Here is a 16,845-nt window from a genome sequence, read left to right as displayed (position 1 = left end):
CAGAGTGGAGCAGGCAGTGAGGATTTTCAGTAGCTTTACGATGTGAGTCAGGATGTGCTGCAGACAAACGGCCCTATTCATGTAATAGGAACTAGGGATGGTCCGAACCTGCCGAGGTTCAGGTTCGTAGAAACCTGAACTCTCCGCAATAATTCCTGCTGTCTTCCACCTCTGTGGAGAGGGTGGATACAGCCGGAGGACCGCCTGGAAAACTGGGATACAGCCATAGCCATAGGCTGTATCCCAGTTTTCCAGGCGGTCCTCCGGCAGTATCCACCCTCTCCACGGAGGATCATTGCTGAGAGTTCAGGTTCGTATGAACCCGAACCTCGGCAGGTTCGGGCCGTTCCTAATAGGAACCTATTACACACAAGCTTAGATTATGGGTGGGGGTTAAATAGGGTTAAATCTTTACTAACTGGAGTTCCCCTTTATTAAACACAATCATATCATACACGAGAAGCCTATGTCTGTGTTTTTATATCCTTTAAAAAATGTGGGTTTTTTTTGCAGCTGGCATAGCGTCAAGGAGGCAGAACGTCCTAGCACCACAACACCTCACTGTGCAGTATGTCTGCCCCTCTGCTTAATGAGTGATAGCTGACTTCCCAGAGCCATTTTATATCAAAGAAGGCAAAGTAAACAATTTACATGTAAAGGTTTTGAAACCGCAGCACGGAGCTCCAGTGCAGGTACAGTCAAGCTGCCAGGTTAGCCAAAACCTTCACTTTGCTGATACTAGATGACGTGGCACATGTGCAATGTTTTCTGCAGGGATCAGTGATGTCAGCCATGCCATGTGCATCACTCATCATGCAAGAGGGAAAGCATGCTACACAGTGATATAGAACACTCCTAGGGCCCCTCCTCCTTGACACTATCACAGTTGCAAAAAATACATTTTGATCAATATAAAAACACAGACTTCAAAAGTATGATAGGATTGCTTTTATTAACATTTACCTAGCACTGCCGTCTGTTCAGTATGCATTCAAGTCTTCAAGCAACACATTATTGTCTTCAATGCAACATTTTTATGACAAGAAAGGCCGTTGTTTAAATTGCAAACAACAGCCTTTCTTGGCATACAAAATATGAAGTGTGATCATAGCCTAAAGCTAAAGGAGTCCTCTGCTTTGGACAATCCTTTTTTTGTTGAAAGTGTCCCAATAATATTCTGACCACAGAGTCTCCTGCTGGTATGAAACTGTAGCGATCAGCTATATTCTACTGAGAAAAATCCACAACAGCACACCTGCGAGTGCAATACAATGTTATCTGGTCTTGTACGGAATATTGCTAATAAATACGATGTCTTTATGACTAAGTCTCTAGGACCCCCACTAATCCTATAAATAAAGATAGCACAGCATTCTTTAGCGCTGTGCCCCATTCTTAGGCCTCATTCACAGAGTATATCACTGTAGAGCATATGTCAAGTCCATAATTCTCTGTCTGCAATCTGCAAAAATTTGACCATAGTGCATCCTTATTTTCCATGTTTTTTGTGGAAAGTACTTGTACAAAAGGATGAATAGTTAAAATGATGAAACAGCTAGAACTGCAGAACCATATTTTTTCTGAAATTAGGGAGGTAACCTCTGCAACGTGTGCAATATATATGGATCCCAAAGAGTTCTATTGATGTGCTGCATATCCGTAAAATTAGCAGGATACAAATTTTGTGGAGATGTGAATAAGGCCTATGTTTTCCCATGTGCAGAGGCTTTCCAGGCTGCACAGTTGTGTAGTGAACTGATTTAGCTTTTTTTACTATGAGTGTTGCACCTGCTTCATTCTCAGGGTCAGCAGCGGTCTCATAGATCGCCCATGTACAATCATACACTGAGGGCATATCCATGTGCTATTACTTTATATGATGGACAAATCCCTTTAAAACCATGGTGAGATGTGATTTTTGTAGCTGGTCTCTACTCTGGCTAATGGATGAGGATTCAGAACAGGAAACTCCTCTCTCACAACTCAAATTACGTAATAGGGTATTTAAAAATGTCTTTTCTAAGGCAGGCAGCCCCTTTAAACAGTTGTCATGGAGACTTTGCATGGATTTGATAACTAGAACCTAACTGGCTTGAATAGCTGCAGTTATATGAGGACATGATAAGTCTTTGGTGACACAAGGTTTCCATGACAACTCTGCACTTGGCAGAAAGAAAGGGAAATGTTGTCATCAACTGATTATATCTGAGCAAAGGATATTAACCCCCTATTGACCACAATACACCTTTTTACAACAGTCAGTAAAGAGCTTTAGTCCTGCCCTTTACAGTACTACAGTACCACATTATCCCTTGCGACAGCAGGGTCCAACTTTATTGGCTGCCCGAACCTAAACCTCTGATTATGGCCATATAACCCCTTCCATGCCATGGTCAAAAACAAGCCCAGCATCCAAGTGTTCGACCTCTGCCCCACATAAATTAACATAACAGGTAGTTAAAGGGGTTTATGGCACTACAAAGCAGGTGCCAGCTACAATCTGCAGCAGACATCCGGTACTAATGACCGACATAAGGGATCTAGCTGATGACAGTCATTTAACCTTCTAAATGCTGCAATAAATAGAGATTAGGGCCTTTAGGAGAATGAATGACACATGCTCAACCTGTCAGACTTTCAAATAGAATTTATACACTCCGTTCTTGGTGCCTGGAAATGCTGGATCCAGTCCAGGGAAACTTGGGCAACTAGGAGAAACTTCCCAGGACTGGATCCAGCATCTCCAAGAACCTGAAGCAGAGTGTCATGGAGTTCAAAGGCAGCCGTCAGACAGTTCTTTATGACGGACTCTCCTACTGGAGAATTAGTATCTGAATAACTGGTATAGTAATTACTTGGTTGGTTATTATTACACCATGGGCCTTACAATAATTTGTGCACTTTGTTCACCACTCACAATTTCAAAGTATTTTATTATAGACTTTTACAGCACACATACACTATAACGTGCTGCATTCACTGCCTACAGGCTCATTACTTCAATGCAGGACTTTTCTGCAGATTATGTGACTCACATCTGAAACCTGCATGCAGTTCAATACAGAGGATGTTAGTGCAAACCTCAACTTTTCCATCTAAACAGGTTGCCAACTAGACTTCCTGTCAGAAATACCAGTGAAGAAGCTAAAGAGAAAATGGTGCAGATGCCCACTCAATTCACTCTACAGACATAAGGAAGCGCTTTGCTTTGTTATTACTGTACACTTGCTCAACTCTACAACAGACGCCACACTGGAAGCCAATGGATCTCAGTATAACTCAATGTGGTGTGTCGGGCACAGTTGATTTCTAGATTGGTGGCTCTGGCACTACACGGAAGCCATGACAGCGGTGTAAACAGATCCTAACGCGGCAGAGGGGGGCCAGCATGAGGGACGGCTGGAGCGGTGTGGCCGGCCTCCCGAAGATGACATCATTGTCCCAAGATGGCGGACGGGGGTCGCCACGAATCAGGTGAGTATAATGCACCAACACTTCCGGGTCTATTGTGGGTGGGGGGAACACGGGGAAGGGGACCATTCACTAACATAACATACATTACAAAGTTGCATAACTTTATAATGTGTGTTATTTAATGAATAATTTTGAAATACCGCACTACCCCTTTAAGGCTCACAAACTAATTTTGCCTATCTGTATGTTTTGGGTGTGGGAGGAAACCCACCAAACATGGGGAGAACCCAGGACCGCAGCGCTGCTAACCACTCAGCCACAGTGTCAGCTTATTATTCCACCTCATGGCCAAAATAAAAAACAGCAAGATTTACGGAATACTTTATAATAATAAAATGGAAACATAACTCACTAAAAATTCTTTTGTTTAACATAAAAAATGTGATTTAAACAATAGGTTATTTTCTCATGGCATTACTGTTTAATACATTGAAAAGAAAGATATTAACCGCACCTGATTTGTTTCCCTAGGTCTATAGATATGGACTGCTCAAACACCATAATAAAGTATGTGGGGTAGAGGAGAAACACTTGTCTACTACTAATGGTTCTTTTACACGGAGCAATTATCGTTCGAATTTTCACGATAACGATCACATTTGAGCGATAATCGTCTCATGTAAACACAGCGAACGATTAAGCAATGAGCGAGAAGTCATTTATCTTGATCTTTCAACATGTTCTCAAATCATCGTTGGTCGTTCGCTGAAAATTCTCAGATCGGTTTATGTAAACAGTCTTTCACAGATTCACTCTATGTGTGAGATGGAATTAAGCGATCTTAAAACGATCGCAATAACGATTTTTTCAAAAATTTAGCTTTTCGTCTAAACGTTGATCGTGTAAAAGGACCATAAGGGGCATATTACACAAGGCGATTATCTGCCCAATTGGACACAACCAGGCAGATATCACCCTATGTAATAAAGGCAATGATTAGCTGAGGAGCCGATCCTTGTCTTTCAGCTAGTTTAAAAATCATCGCAGCTCACTGTGCATCACTCCATGTAATAAGAGGTACGCAGTCGGTGGCTGATGAAAGTGTATAGAAAACAATAAAGTTAGTACTCACCTCTTTATGCTCCCCGGTGTCCTGCTGCCTATTCCCCGCTCACTGCAACCACCACTGAAGCTTCTGAAGGAGTCTCTAAAGGGACAGGCTGCTCAGCCAATCACTGGCCGCGGCACTGTCCTGTCTTGGTCAGTGATTGGCCGAGCAGCCTGTCACTGCAGAGATGGGTTTAGAAGCTTCAACAGTGAAGGAAAAGCTAGGGGACAGTAGCGGATTACAATAGGTCCTTTTTGGGCGGTAGCCCGTGGCCCTGAGCTCCTGGGGGGCCCATGGTCATCCAAAAAGACATTTCAGCGGTGTATTTTCTCCGGGCTATAATTCTGCCATGATTTGCGAAAAAATGCAGCTTTTTTACAGCAATTTTGCACAAATCAGGACATCATGACATTATCTATCCTGTACTATGAGCACCACGCTAGTGCTGCCATAGTTACAGTGGGTTGGGGGGCCCAGGCTTGGTGAACAGCCCAGGGCCTATGGTAAAGTTCATCCGCCCCTGCTAGGGGAAAAGCCAGGATAACATCAAGAAGGGGGCAGAGGTAAGTAATAACTTTATTATTTTCTATATATGCACCAAGGGCTGCACGGATGATCCACGAGCCATCTATCAGGCTCAGAAAGCGAGTGCAGATTCAGCAGATCACTGCTCACTTACAGCAAACGTCAGGCTGTGTAATATGGCCCTAAGGCTACAAAGATTTGTAGAGTTATTGGGGTGGAGCAGAGTAATAAGGTAAGGATGCATGATAAAAAGAACAAGAACAATATCAAAAAGATGATACAATAGGAGGCAGGTAGGACATCATATCAGTAGGGCTACTTCTTCTGTCTGTAGTACAGCAATTCCTGGACCTCAACCATAGGGGATTGTGGCTGTAATAATAATGCCTGCATGGAAGCAGTCTATGGCAGGGTATACTTAGATAATATGGATATCCTCCAGCACTTAAAACTGTGGCTATTGCTATAATGTTGCCTGTGCTGAGACTTATCTCTATAGAAGAAGCTGCAGCATTTTTCCTTTTCATACGCACAGAAACAGGGTTTCAGGGCAGCCTATTCAGAGTGAGATATAAATCATTACAAGGCAGCCTGTTCTGTCAGTTCCTCAAAAGAAGACAAAAGATACAAAAATATCTTGTGCAAATGAAGTGAGCACCACGTCAGCAGCCAGATGAACGTGGGTGGCCAGATAAGACTCAGTTGCTGCAAAGGGCAAATTATTAAGAGAATACTTGTGTTTTTTTTAGCTTTCTTCTTCCTGCCTGAGCTCACCCATCACAGCACATGATAACATAAGTGACACCTGACAGCCTTCCTCCTCCCACACAGTAATTGCAGTTTCATAAGGGCCAAGGAAATGGTAGCAAGCTAGAAACTCGAGGCAGATCTGGTGTCAGAAAGTGTGTGTTATAAATAGGCGCAGCTGGGGTTATATTTAGCTCTGTGAACTTTTTTTTTTCTATGTGAAAATCTGTTATCTGACTTAACTATCTGATGCCCAACAGCTTCCTGTTTCTATTTATAATAGGAGACGGCATGACCTGAGTTTGAGGGGGAGGACACCTAGACGGAAAAATCAAAGTCAAATCTTTCCACTGCTGCTGTTATAATCATTTACCTAGAACAATGTGTTGTATACGGTTACACAGCCGGCTAGGGGAGCGCTGACGGTAAAGACTATGCTGCTGCTCCATTCCAGCTCCAGAAAATAATTCACTTTTCCAAGACTCTGTTACATTCTTCAGCAAATTCCCCAAGGTTATATTGCAAATAAGTCATGAAGATGATGGACGTTCAGTATTGCTCCCTGGACATAGATAAAAGGAGATCCTCATTCTGGTTAATGTTTCAAAATCCAGTTGATAAAATAATACATAATGCACATTGCTCCCTTGAAGCTTATTTTATACAATACCGGGTACTAATATGGGATCTTTGACTTTTACTCATGATAAAGTACAGGTTGATCTTTCCCATATCCACAAATTAGATATTTAGTCCAATATTCTATGGGGAACATTTATCTAATGGGTGTAAAGTAGAACTGGCTCAGTTGCACCTAGCAATCAAACCAGATTACACCTTTCATTTTCCAAAGAATCTGTGAAGAATAAAAAGTGGAATCTCACTGGTTGCTAGGGGCAACTAAGCCAGTTCTACTTTGCACCTGTTTGATAAATCTCCCTATATGTGCTTATCTGTATACCCAGAGCTGGCACCATCAGTCAGCGTGCCTGAGCATGTGCTAGGGCCACCTTCCCCTGTGTAGGGTATAGGGGCAGGATGGCACTCTGTATTTTTTCTTATGTTACCAAGGTAGAAACCTACATTGGGGATACTACCTACTTTTAGGACTAACTACTTAGGGGAATCAACCACAGGGGGATACCTACAAGGGAGATACTACCTAATGTAGGGGCTAACTACATAGGCATACTACTTACTGGGAGGGCAACATGCATACAGAGAGTTTACTATATGGATGCACAGAGGAGACCTAACTACTATATGGGGACACCGAGAGACATGGTGACACAGAGGGGATCTAATTACTATATGGTGTCACCTAGTGTCTGCTCTTTTACTGCTGTTGTGTGTGTGTTGCACTGTAAAGGGGCCCACTAAGGCTCTGTTGCCCAATGATCTGCATAAACCTGGAGCCAGCCCTTTGTATATCTGTCACAGAAAGCGAATATCTACCCAGCCACTCACATGGCAGCAAATGAGTGCACAATACAAGAATGGGGAAGAAAACCCCCTGACCATGGCGATAACGTTAAGCAGCTTCCAACACTGAACATTTCTGCTGGAATTTGTAGATGACATGTTCACAAATTGGAGTAATATTTTCTTGCTCTCAACTGAGAATTGTCACAGAAGAATTATTTGTTGTTTTTGACCACAGTCTAAGGGCCATATTACACCAGCAGATGTCTGACAGATTATCTAACAGATTTTTGCAGCTGAAGCCAGGAATGGACTATAAACAGGTCATAAAGGAAAGACTGAGATTTCTCCTCTTTTCAAATCTATTTGGGTTTGGCTGTAAAAATCTGTCAGATAATTTGACAGATATCTGTGGGTGTAATAGGGCCCTAACTTTTCGTTGTACTCAAGTTGGTTTAATAAACATGGAAATACGTTTATGATGGTCTGTGCAGTCTCCACATCTCAACCCACTAGAGCACCTTTGGGATCTGGTACAATGGTTATTCAGCAGCGTGTTCGGCTGACAATTTGGCAATAGTATCATGCTAACCTTTTTCCAGCAATTATGAAATCAGGTATTACATATGACATTTTTGGAAAATGTGGATCCAGCTGAAATAACTAAGTACTTCTTTTATATTCCTTGTTTCTTTTTGGACTCAGAAAACTGAATGAAAAACCGTGTGTGAAACCTTAGGGGGCATTCACACTTTCCGTGAATACAGTCCATGCACAAAAGATGTACTACTGACTGGAATCACAGATCTCCCAGCATCATGTATCATTATGATGCTGGGAGCTCTGAAACTACTGTGCTGGCACGGCTGTTCGGCTGTGTTTATATAGTATTGTAAAAATTTCAACAGTTTTACAGCTCCTGCATACTGTCCGTATATATGGACTAAACACAGAATGTGCATGAGGCCTTACGGTAGCACTTCCTAGTACTCAACTAATATCTGAGGGCTGCCCACAGCAGCTCTTTTTTCCTGCTTATGGAAGAAGTCTGGAACAAGGGACCTCACTGTGACCTCCAAATAAATCCTAATGAGGCTACTAGTCCATGAGCAATCTCGTTGTTTCTGTAGGTGGCTACCAGAACGTGTCTTTTAACTAACTTGCTAAAGTGATTCTCCATCCATAGGTAAACACACCACTGAATGCTTAGCTTCAGCACACGTTTTCAAAACCTTTAGATGCTGCAGTTAAAGGGGTTATCCAGTGAAAATCTGTTTTCTTTCAAATCAACAGGTTTCAGGGCTCTTTGCTGTCACCTCTGTCTGAGACAGGAACTGTCCAGAGCAGCAGCAAATTCCCATAGAAAACCTCTCCTGCTCTGGACAGTTCCTATCAGGGACAGAGATGTCAGCAGAGAGCACTGTGTCAGACTGGAAAGAAAACATTTTCTGCAGGACATACAGCAGCTGATAAGTACTAGAAGACTTGAGATTTTTAAATAGAAGTTAGTTACAAATCTATATCTACCTTTCTGAAAACAGTTGATTTGAAAGAAAAATAATTTTTGCTGGAGTACCCCTTTAAGGCTTGTTCAGATGTGTCTATCTCAAAGGAAACCCACTCATGGGATATTGCTTACAGAAGTGCGTACCACTGGGAGTATCAGTAAGACCCTTTGTATCACTGCTTCAAATAGCGGAATGCCCCTGGTGGGGGTGTCATGAGTTATGAAAATAATGTGAGTGATAATCCCACACAGCAACCCATCAAGAACTAACCCCACAGTAATGTCTTACTGTGACTGCTCTGTGTTTAAGTATCTTGTATGTCTTTCCTTATAAACTATATTCTGCAGAGAATTAATAATTCCTTGCTTTAATTTCCTTGTTTCCTAAGCATCACTTTAGCAAATCTGCAGCCAGAGCCTATGTACGTCAGAGGAAAAGAATAACTGCACAGTATTAAAACGTTGAGGCCGGAAATCAGTGACCCAGGTAAACATTAAAGGGATTTTGTGTGCTACAGTGTGTTTACTTCAAGAAGCATGGCATCAGCAGAAAACTGTGATTCCCAAACTATGGTCCCCAGTGCAAAGCAGGGCAGGTTATCCCAGGATTATGAAGGTCAAAGTTCAATGAATAGCAGGCAGCTTGTGGCTATTTCTATAAGTATTATATGAAATACTAAGCCGATGTTCACATTCTATTTTATTGGCCCGTTTAAGGGACATAAAATATCCTGAAAATGCCCATTTTATGTATTTTATTAATTTAATGGGAAAACATCCCCCACAGATTTATTTTACATCTACAATTGCTAAGGACTTCTTTTAGGCGATTTATGTGCCACAGTAGGTCCTTATTTTGGCACACATTCCGGCATGTATTTTGAAACATAAATGGGTTTAAAAAGTTTAGTCTGTATCTGGATTGAAAACTGGGTTAATGATCATACCCAGAGAGTGGTGATAAATGATTCCTACTTTGAATGGTCTTCGGTCATAAGTGGTGTACCCCAAGGGTCAGTACTGGGCCCCCTTCTGTTTAATTTGTTTATTAATGATATTGAGGATGGAATTAACAGCAATGTTTCTATCTTTGCAGATGACACCAAGCTTTGTAGTACAGTACAGTCTATAGAAGATAAGCAGATGTTACTAACTGACTTCTACTGGCATCTACCTGGCAAATGAAGTTCAATGTGGATAATGTTATGCACCTGGGTATGGTAAAAGGAGAAAGGACGTCCTAGAGCTGGAAAGATACAAAGGCAGGCAACTAAAGTAGTAAAAGGAATGGAGCATCTTAGTTATGAGGTTAGATGAAGGAAGTTAAATTTGTTTATTCTTGAGAAAAGACGGGGAGATATCCTGTCATACAAAATAGAGTGGAGGCTTCACTACTGGACAGACCAGAACTTCACTACTGGAAGTTCTTAGACCAAAATAACATAAATGAATATATATATATATATATATATATATATATATATATATATATACACACAGCTCCCTGCACAATAATCAAGCTGTGTATAGGGCCATATCTAGCAGATCGGTGCTCACTTACAGAGAAATGTTGGGCTGTCTAATAAGCCCTTACACTTCTTTATTAAAAGCCAGTCACAGATACAAATTTCAAAGGGTGATAGCTGTTTCATATCTCAGCACACATCTTCCTGGCCACCTGTCAATGGACAGCCACATAATGAGCACCATTGTGAGGATGATGTTTTCCCAATATATCCCCCCCCAAAAAATCACAGTAACAATGATCAAAAACGTTCATTGATACGTTAGATAATTAATATTTATACTCTAGTTCTAAATATTAAAATAAGGGTTAGAGATGAGCGAACCGGGTGCGGGTTCGAGTGGATCCGAACCCGAACGTTCGGTATTTGATTAGCTGGGGCTGCTGAACTTTGATAAAGCTCTAAGGTTGTCTGGAAAACATGGATACAGCCAATGACTATATCCATGATTTCCACATAGCCTTAGGGCTTTATCCAAGTTCAGCAGCCACCGCTAATCAAATGTCGAAAGTTCGGGTTCGGATCGACTCGAGGACCTGCACTGCTCGCTGTCCAAAGACAGTGGGCAATCGTGAAAGTGTTAAGGGCATACAGCAACTGATAAGTACTGGAAGACATTAGATTTTTAAATAGCAGTAAATTACAAATCTATATAAGTTTTAGAAACTAGTTGTTTGGGGGGAGGGGGGGGGGGGAATTCACCGGAGAACCCCGTTATTAGTCCTGTATCTGGCATTCTTACCATCACTATTTTTGTTATTTTATTTATGACTATAAATTTTATATGGCTGTCTGATAATCTGGCACCTGTCTTTTCCCACCTGTCAAAGGAATTGGGATATAGAATACTGCTCAGCTGTGCACTTTATAGGAACTTCTAAAGGGAAAAAAATAAATTCCAAGAAGTCGTCTGATCCTAAACAGTGACACAATGCAAGCTATTGCAGTAAATATTTGCATGCGCAATTTACATGTCACAGCTCTAAACAAATGATTGCACTAAAAAGACCTTTGCTTCCCTTCTCATATAAGGCTTGTCTTGTTCACGCTGCCACCCCATTCAAATCAACAGCTAGTTCTCTTCACATGAACATAAACATGCTTCACAGCTTTCTGTGAATGATTGTATATATGCTTCGGTGAGAAGGCAGAATCTTAATATCACAGGCAGAACCCCAATAATAAGTATGCCTTCTAAATGACTGTAGGTCCAACATATCACATCTAAAGCCCTATTCACACGTCTGTAATATATGGTAATGAATGATGATGCCAGGAGTTCCGAGGTCTAGTCTGTAATATAGGATCTGTCAATAGGGCCTAACAATGAGGATTCAAGGTGCGTTTACACGAAACAATAATTGGCCCGATCGTACGATTAACAATGTCGGAGTAACGTTTTTTTTTTTCATAACGATCAGCGTTTAGACGGCACGATCGTTTTGCGATCGCTTAAGCCTATCTCACACATTGGTTAGGGCGGCATCCAACTTCTACAGCCACTGGAAATCAAATGTAGAGCGTTCAGGTTCAGAGAAGTTTGACAGATCAGCTCGATAATTTTCTTCTAATTAAGGGCCTGTTTGTGTCAATTCTTTGAGCAGAGAGTGATGGAAGTGGAAGCACACGAGCCCTCCCATTGACACAATGAGGCAGGCAGGATTCCGCGGCGGAGAGTTCTGCCGTGGAATTCCATGGTCTTTGCTCCATGTGAACTGGCCCTAAGGGCAGACCAGTACAAACACTGAGCATGCTTGTAGCAGGAATGAATTGCACATGCGTGCAGCAGCTTCCATTAAGATCAAAGATGATGTATGTGGACCATTTGCATTTGCTGATCTACTAACTTCTTGGAAATAATACAGAGGACTCCTAAGTAATACACCAAATGCGGGATTACAGTGAGTGACTGCTAATGAGTATTACATACTGAAAATGAGTGTCCTTAACCTAAATAACAGATAATTTAGTATATACAGGGGTCATTTTTCTTTTAAATATCTTTTTATTACACATTGGAGTAATTTTTATTACCCATTCCTCTCCCTTTGTTGCCATGATTCATTATGTGATCTGTCTAATGTGCACAGCTGACCGTAAAACAATACACACAGTAAAACAATACCAAAATACATCCGTAATTTAGAGGTAAAAATATTGGCATATTCTCAACATAATAACATGCTCTACACACAATATAGGATAATGGTTATAACTTGTTATGTTATTGAGCTGAGTATCTGCATCTGTATTTAGAAAGATCTTAGGTTTGGAATACTATGGAATACTAATAGGAGGTACTTGTTTATTTAGAGGATCTATTCTAGATCTGTTTTTGTCTGGTCGGGAATCTATATCTGTTTAGTAGCTCCAGTGTTTGGGATACAGTATATGCATTTTGGTCATATATTCATGTTTGTGATCTAAATGTAGATAAATGCATCTTATATAACTAGGTCTCCCATTCCCTTTAAGGTTTCTTCTTAAAGGTATTTATAACAAAGAATAAATCCATAAAAAAAAAAAAGATACAGCAAAGATAAAAAGAGTGTGAAACTAGATGTGAAAGATTTACAAACAGAAGTGGAGGGTGGCACAGAAACCAAAAGAAACTAAGGAAAAGTAGTCAAGCAGGTGTACATGAAGAATACAACCGTAAAACCAACAAAATTTATTCTGTACAATACTTACTAACACGGCTATCCTGTTAGTAGTCATACTACTAGGTAAAATAGCTGCTTTAAAGGGGTAGTGCGGCGCTAAACAATTATTCACAAAATAACACACATTACAAAGTTATACAACTTTGTAATGTATGTTATGTATGTGAATGGCCCCCTTCCCCGTGTTCCCCGTGTTCGAAGATTGACACGAATCAGGTGAGTATAGTGCATCACACTTCCGGGTCTGGCGTGGGTGGGGGTGGTGGGACACGGGGAAGGGGGCCATTCACTAACATAACATACATTACAAAGTTGTATAACTTTGTAATGTGTGTTATTTTGTGAATAATTGCTTAGCGCCGCACTACCCCTTTAAAGGGGTTATCCAGCATTAAAAAAACATAGGGCTTATTCCTACGTCCCGTAATTTACGGGTCTTACGAACGAGGAAGCCCTGCAATGGAATATTTCCCTACAGGGAAACAGTTTGAATGTCTCTGGTACTGTAGTGACAGCCGCGCGGTTCTGTCACTTCAGTGCCTCAGAGATTTAAACTGTTTCCCTGCTCCTGATATTAAATTGATACATCATGTCAGGTGGGGAAATATTACCGGGCTTTCCTGTCCATAGGGCCTATAATTTATAGAACGTGGGAATAAGCCTTTGGTTCCATTGAAGTAAATAGAGTTTAATTGCAGATAGTACATGAACTAAAGACAAGAGTGGTGCTGTTTTTCTAATGCTGGATAACCCCTTTAATACTGACATTTATTTGTACAGGACAATGCATATAACTGATGGGCTTTAAGCACATGCCTAATATTTATTTCCTAAATTTTACTAGTTAAAATGAAAAATCAATTTCCCCGATAATATCGTAATAGCAATATAAAGCCAAGATCTTACTGTTGAATGCTCTACACAGACTTTTGATAAGAGCATGATGAAGTGTATGTTCCATTATCATGAGGCCATTCTCTTTTCCCTAGGGAATGTATATAAGAATGTTTTTTTCCCCTCTTAAGTGCAGTAAAATGAAAGAAATCAATGCTTATCAGGAGATATTTGTCTGGGACCATGTGTGCTTAATGACATTATTAAGTTCTTACCCCCTTGACGAATGTGCAGAGTGCTGATGTTCAGACCACTCCTTTGCATTAAAGTCACATTAACTTTCACTGATTTCCAATAACTCATGAGATCTGATTCTTCTGTGAGTCACATGATCTTTGAGTGATCCCTATGGCATGAAAAGTGAAATGCGGTTCTTGAATGATCTGGAAGAGTGTACTGATCTACAAACAACCATCATTTGTTTTTGTTGTTTTAAGGGGTCAAAATATTTTTATTAGCAAAAATTTTTGCATAAACATAAACAATGGTTACAGAAACACTGACAACGTACAAAAGCCATATAGTAACGCGGTGGTCTATCAAAATCTGAAGGGAACATGGTCCATCCGGAGCTGCAAACTCCAGCAATAAGAATACAGAGTGAACAGGTTGTAGAATATTCAGGTACTGCTCTTTTCCGCAGACACCGACATGTATAGAAAAATCAGCATATGGACTTCAGATGTAAAACATGAAGGCAAAAGGCCATGTGCTAGATCTAGAACACAGTTCCTGTCTCAACTGCAATGCATAGGAAGGCCTAATCCAGACAATACAACATTCAAACCAAACCAACTACATCCAGAAAAACACCTATATAAACAAGAAAGGGGGGGGGGGGGGGGTGAAACACACATAAGGGAAAAGGAGGGAAGAGAGAGAAAGGGAAGGGAGAAAATTCTCGCCATGCTAGAACCACCGAGTCCACCCATCACATAAAGGCACAGTCTGCCCATTCACAGCGGGCCCCCGGACAGCCACAAGACAAGCTCTGGTGAGGATTTAAAATCCATCCACGATCGCCACCTGATGTTAAATTTGGTCCCTGTATTATGCTCATCTGCCCTTAACTCCTCCATACGCATGATCAGGTTAAAGGCTTCCACCCATTGGCTCCTAGAAGGGGCAGACTGTGACTTCCACAACCTCGGTATGATCTGCCGAGTAGCCAACAAGAAATATCCCAGGAGGCCTTTCTTGATTTTGGAAAGGGGGCCCGGTAGCACAGACAGGAGAGCCATTTCTGGAGTAAAAGTTACAGACGCCCCTGTGACCTTATTGTATAAATCCTGAACTCCCCGCCATATGTTGGCCACAGGTGTACAGGACCACCAGATATGGAACCCACTGCTGAGGAACATCTCGAACACTGATTGGACACTGAAGGATACATTTTATGTAGTTTTTCCGGAGTCCTATACCAGTGTGTCAATATTTTATAGTTAGTTTCCTGAAGTCTACTAGACACAGAAAATTAATGAGTCAAAATAAAAGACTTTGACCATTCTTCTTCAGTGAGCTCTCTACCCAGCTCTCCCTGCCACGCGGTTTGGAACCCCAAGGGCAGGTCCCCTGGCCATTCTGAAATGAGAATGCCATAAATCAATGAGATGGTATGCGTAGGTGCCTCAGAGGCCACACAGAGTTGCTCAAACGATGTTAAAGAGGCTGTCAACACCGATATCGGGGCCAAGGACTTAACTTGCCCTCTAAGTTGAAGGTACTGAAGCCACATACCTGCCTGCATAGGCCTATCTCCTCTGAGGTCATTTAAAGTTCGCACCCCCCTCTGTCCCATCACATCTCGGATCCTTGGAGTGAGAGGCTCCACCCCAGAAAATAGAGATGAGCCACCAGAGAACTGCGGGAAATGTGGGTTCCCAAGCAGTGGAGTAAGAGGCCCTGGGATATTTGCCAGGCCAGTAGAGGATGCAAAACGCCTCCAGGCCCGAACAAGAGCTGTCAACATAGGCAATAACCCCAGGTCTCCCACCGCCACCGTCCTGGGGACCCAAAATACCCCTCTAGCTTTGTGTACATTAATAGAGTGTTCGATTTCCACCCATAATTTAGAATCACCATGGTGTAAGAGGTCTAGCACGCACGTGGCAATGGCAGCCCTATGGTAAAGAGTGAAATCAGGTATAGCTGCGCCTCCCCTGTGTTTCGCTCTAACCAATAGGGCATGTCCGAGTCTCGCCCTAGAATTCCCCCATGTCACGACCAGTCACACCAAACACAAAGAGACAGTGATCCCTGAGCTCAGCCCCTCCCACTGTCCCTACCTAATTGCCGCAATCTGCCCTAAAATGGCAGCGGACAACTTGGCGGCGATCCCTGGCCTGGATACGTGATACAATAGACAAGACAAAACGAACAAACACAATAAGAATGGTCAGCAATCCGGGTCACAACAGTCTGGCAGCAAAGGTACAAAATCAGGATCCAAAAGAGTAGTCAAATAACAGGCAATATGGTCGGGGGCAGGCAGCAAGCAAGCAAGGTCAAAAGATACTAAGCAGGAGTCAGGAGAAGCAAAGAAACAGAACCACAAGCAGGCAGAGACTAAGTCAATAACCGGCCAGGCACAGGCAGAAACTGAAATCTTAAATAGGAGACCAGGAACCATGTCCAGAAAGTGATAGGAGGGACCAGCTGTCAATCACTGAGGCAAAGGCAGGTTAACTGTTACAAGACCAGAAGAAACTTAGCAGAACAGACACGGGTGGGGCAGGGAAAACAATTAGCAGACCAGAAGGAATAAGACACAGTTCAGACAGGGCAAAAACAAGGCAAACAAAACACAGAATAAATGAAAGATTATGGCCAAAATCGCAGTCTCGGTCATACCTTACGCACCGAGGACTGCGCCAAAGTTGCATTCATGACACCCCAAATGAATTTGGAAGTCAGCTGCCGGAGCTTTTTCAGATAGGAGCTAGGAATACTCAAAGGAACTGTCTGGAATGCATATAAAAACTTGGGTAGCGAGTCCATTTTCAGTACGCTCATTTTGCCAAACCACGATAGAGGTAGGGA

At 41.9% G+C, this 16,845-nt stretch overlaps 1 protein-coding gene across 5 annotated transcripts in view; it reads right to left on the bottom strand.

The window, feature by feature from the left end:
* The window catches only part of HIVEP2 (HIVEP zinc finger 2), a 213,123-nt gene that overhangs the window by 51,472 nt on the left and 144,806 nt on the right, over positions 1–16,845 (bottom strand). The window contains exon 4 of one of the 5 annotated variants that reach the window (XM_069975047.1): positions 6,168–6,356. The exons of the other annotated variants lie outside the window; for them this stretch is intronic. The gene's annotated coding sequence lies outside the window, so the exon portion shown is untranslated. The remainder of the gene's footprint in view (positions 1–6,167; positions 6,357–16,845) is intronic. 5 annotated transcript variants of the gene reach the window in all.

The sequence above is a fragment of the Dendropsophus ebraccatus genome, chromosome 6, assembly GCF_027789765.1.
Source record: "Dendropsophus ebraccatus isolate aDenEbr1 chromosome 6, aDenEbr1.pat, whole genome shotgun sequence".
Taxonomy (NCBI): domain Eukaryota; kingdom Metazoa; phylum Chordata; class Amphibia; order Anura; family Hylidae; genus Dendropsophus; species Dendropsophus ebraccatus.
The sequence above is the reverse complement of the archived record's forward strand: the minus strand, read 5'-3'. Positions and strand labels throughout refer to the sequence as shown.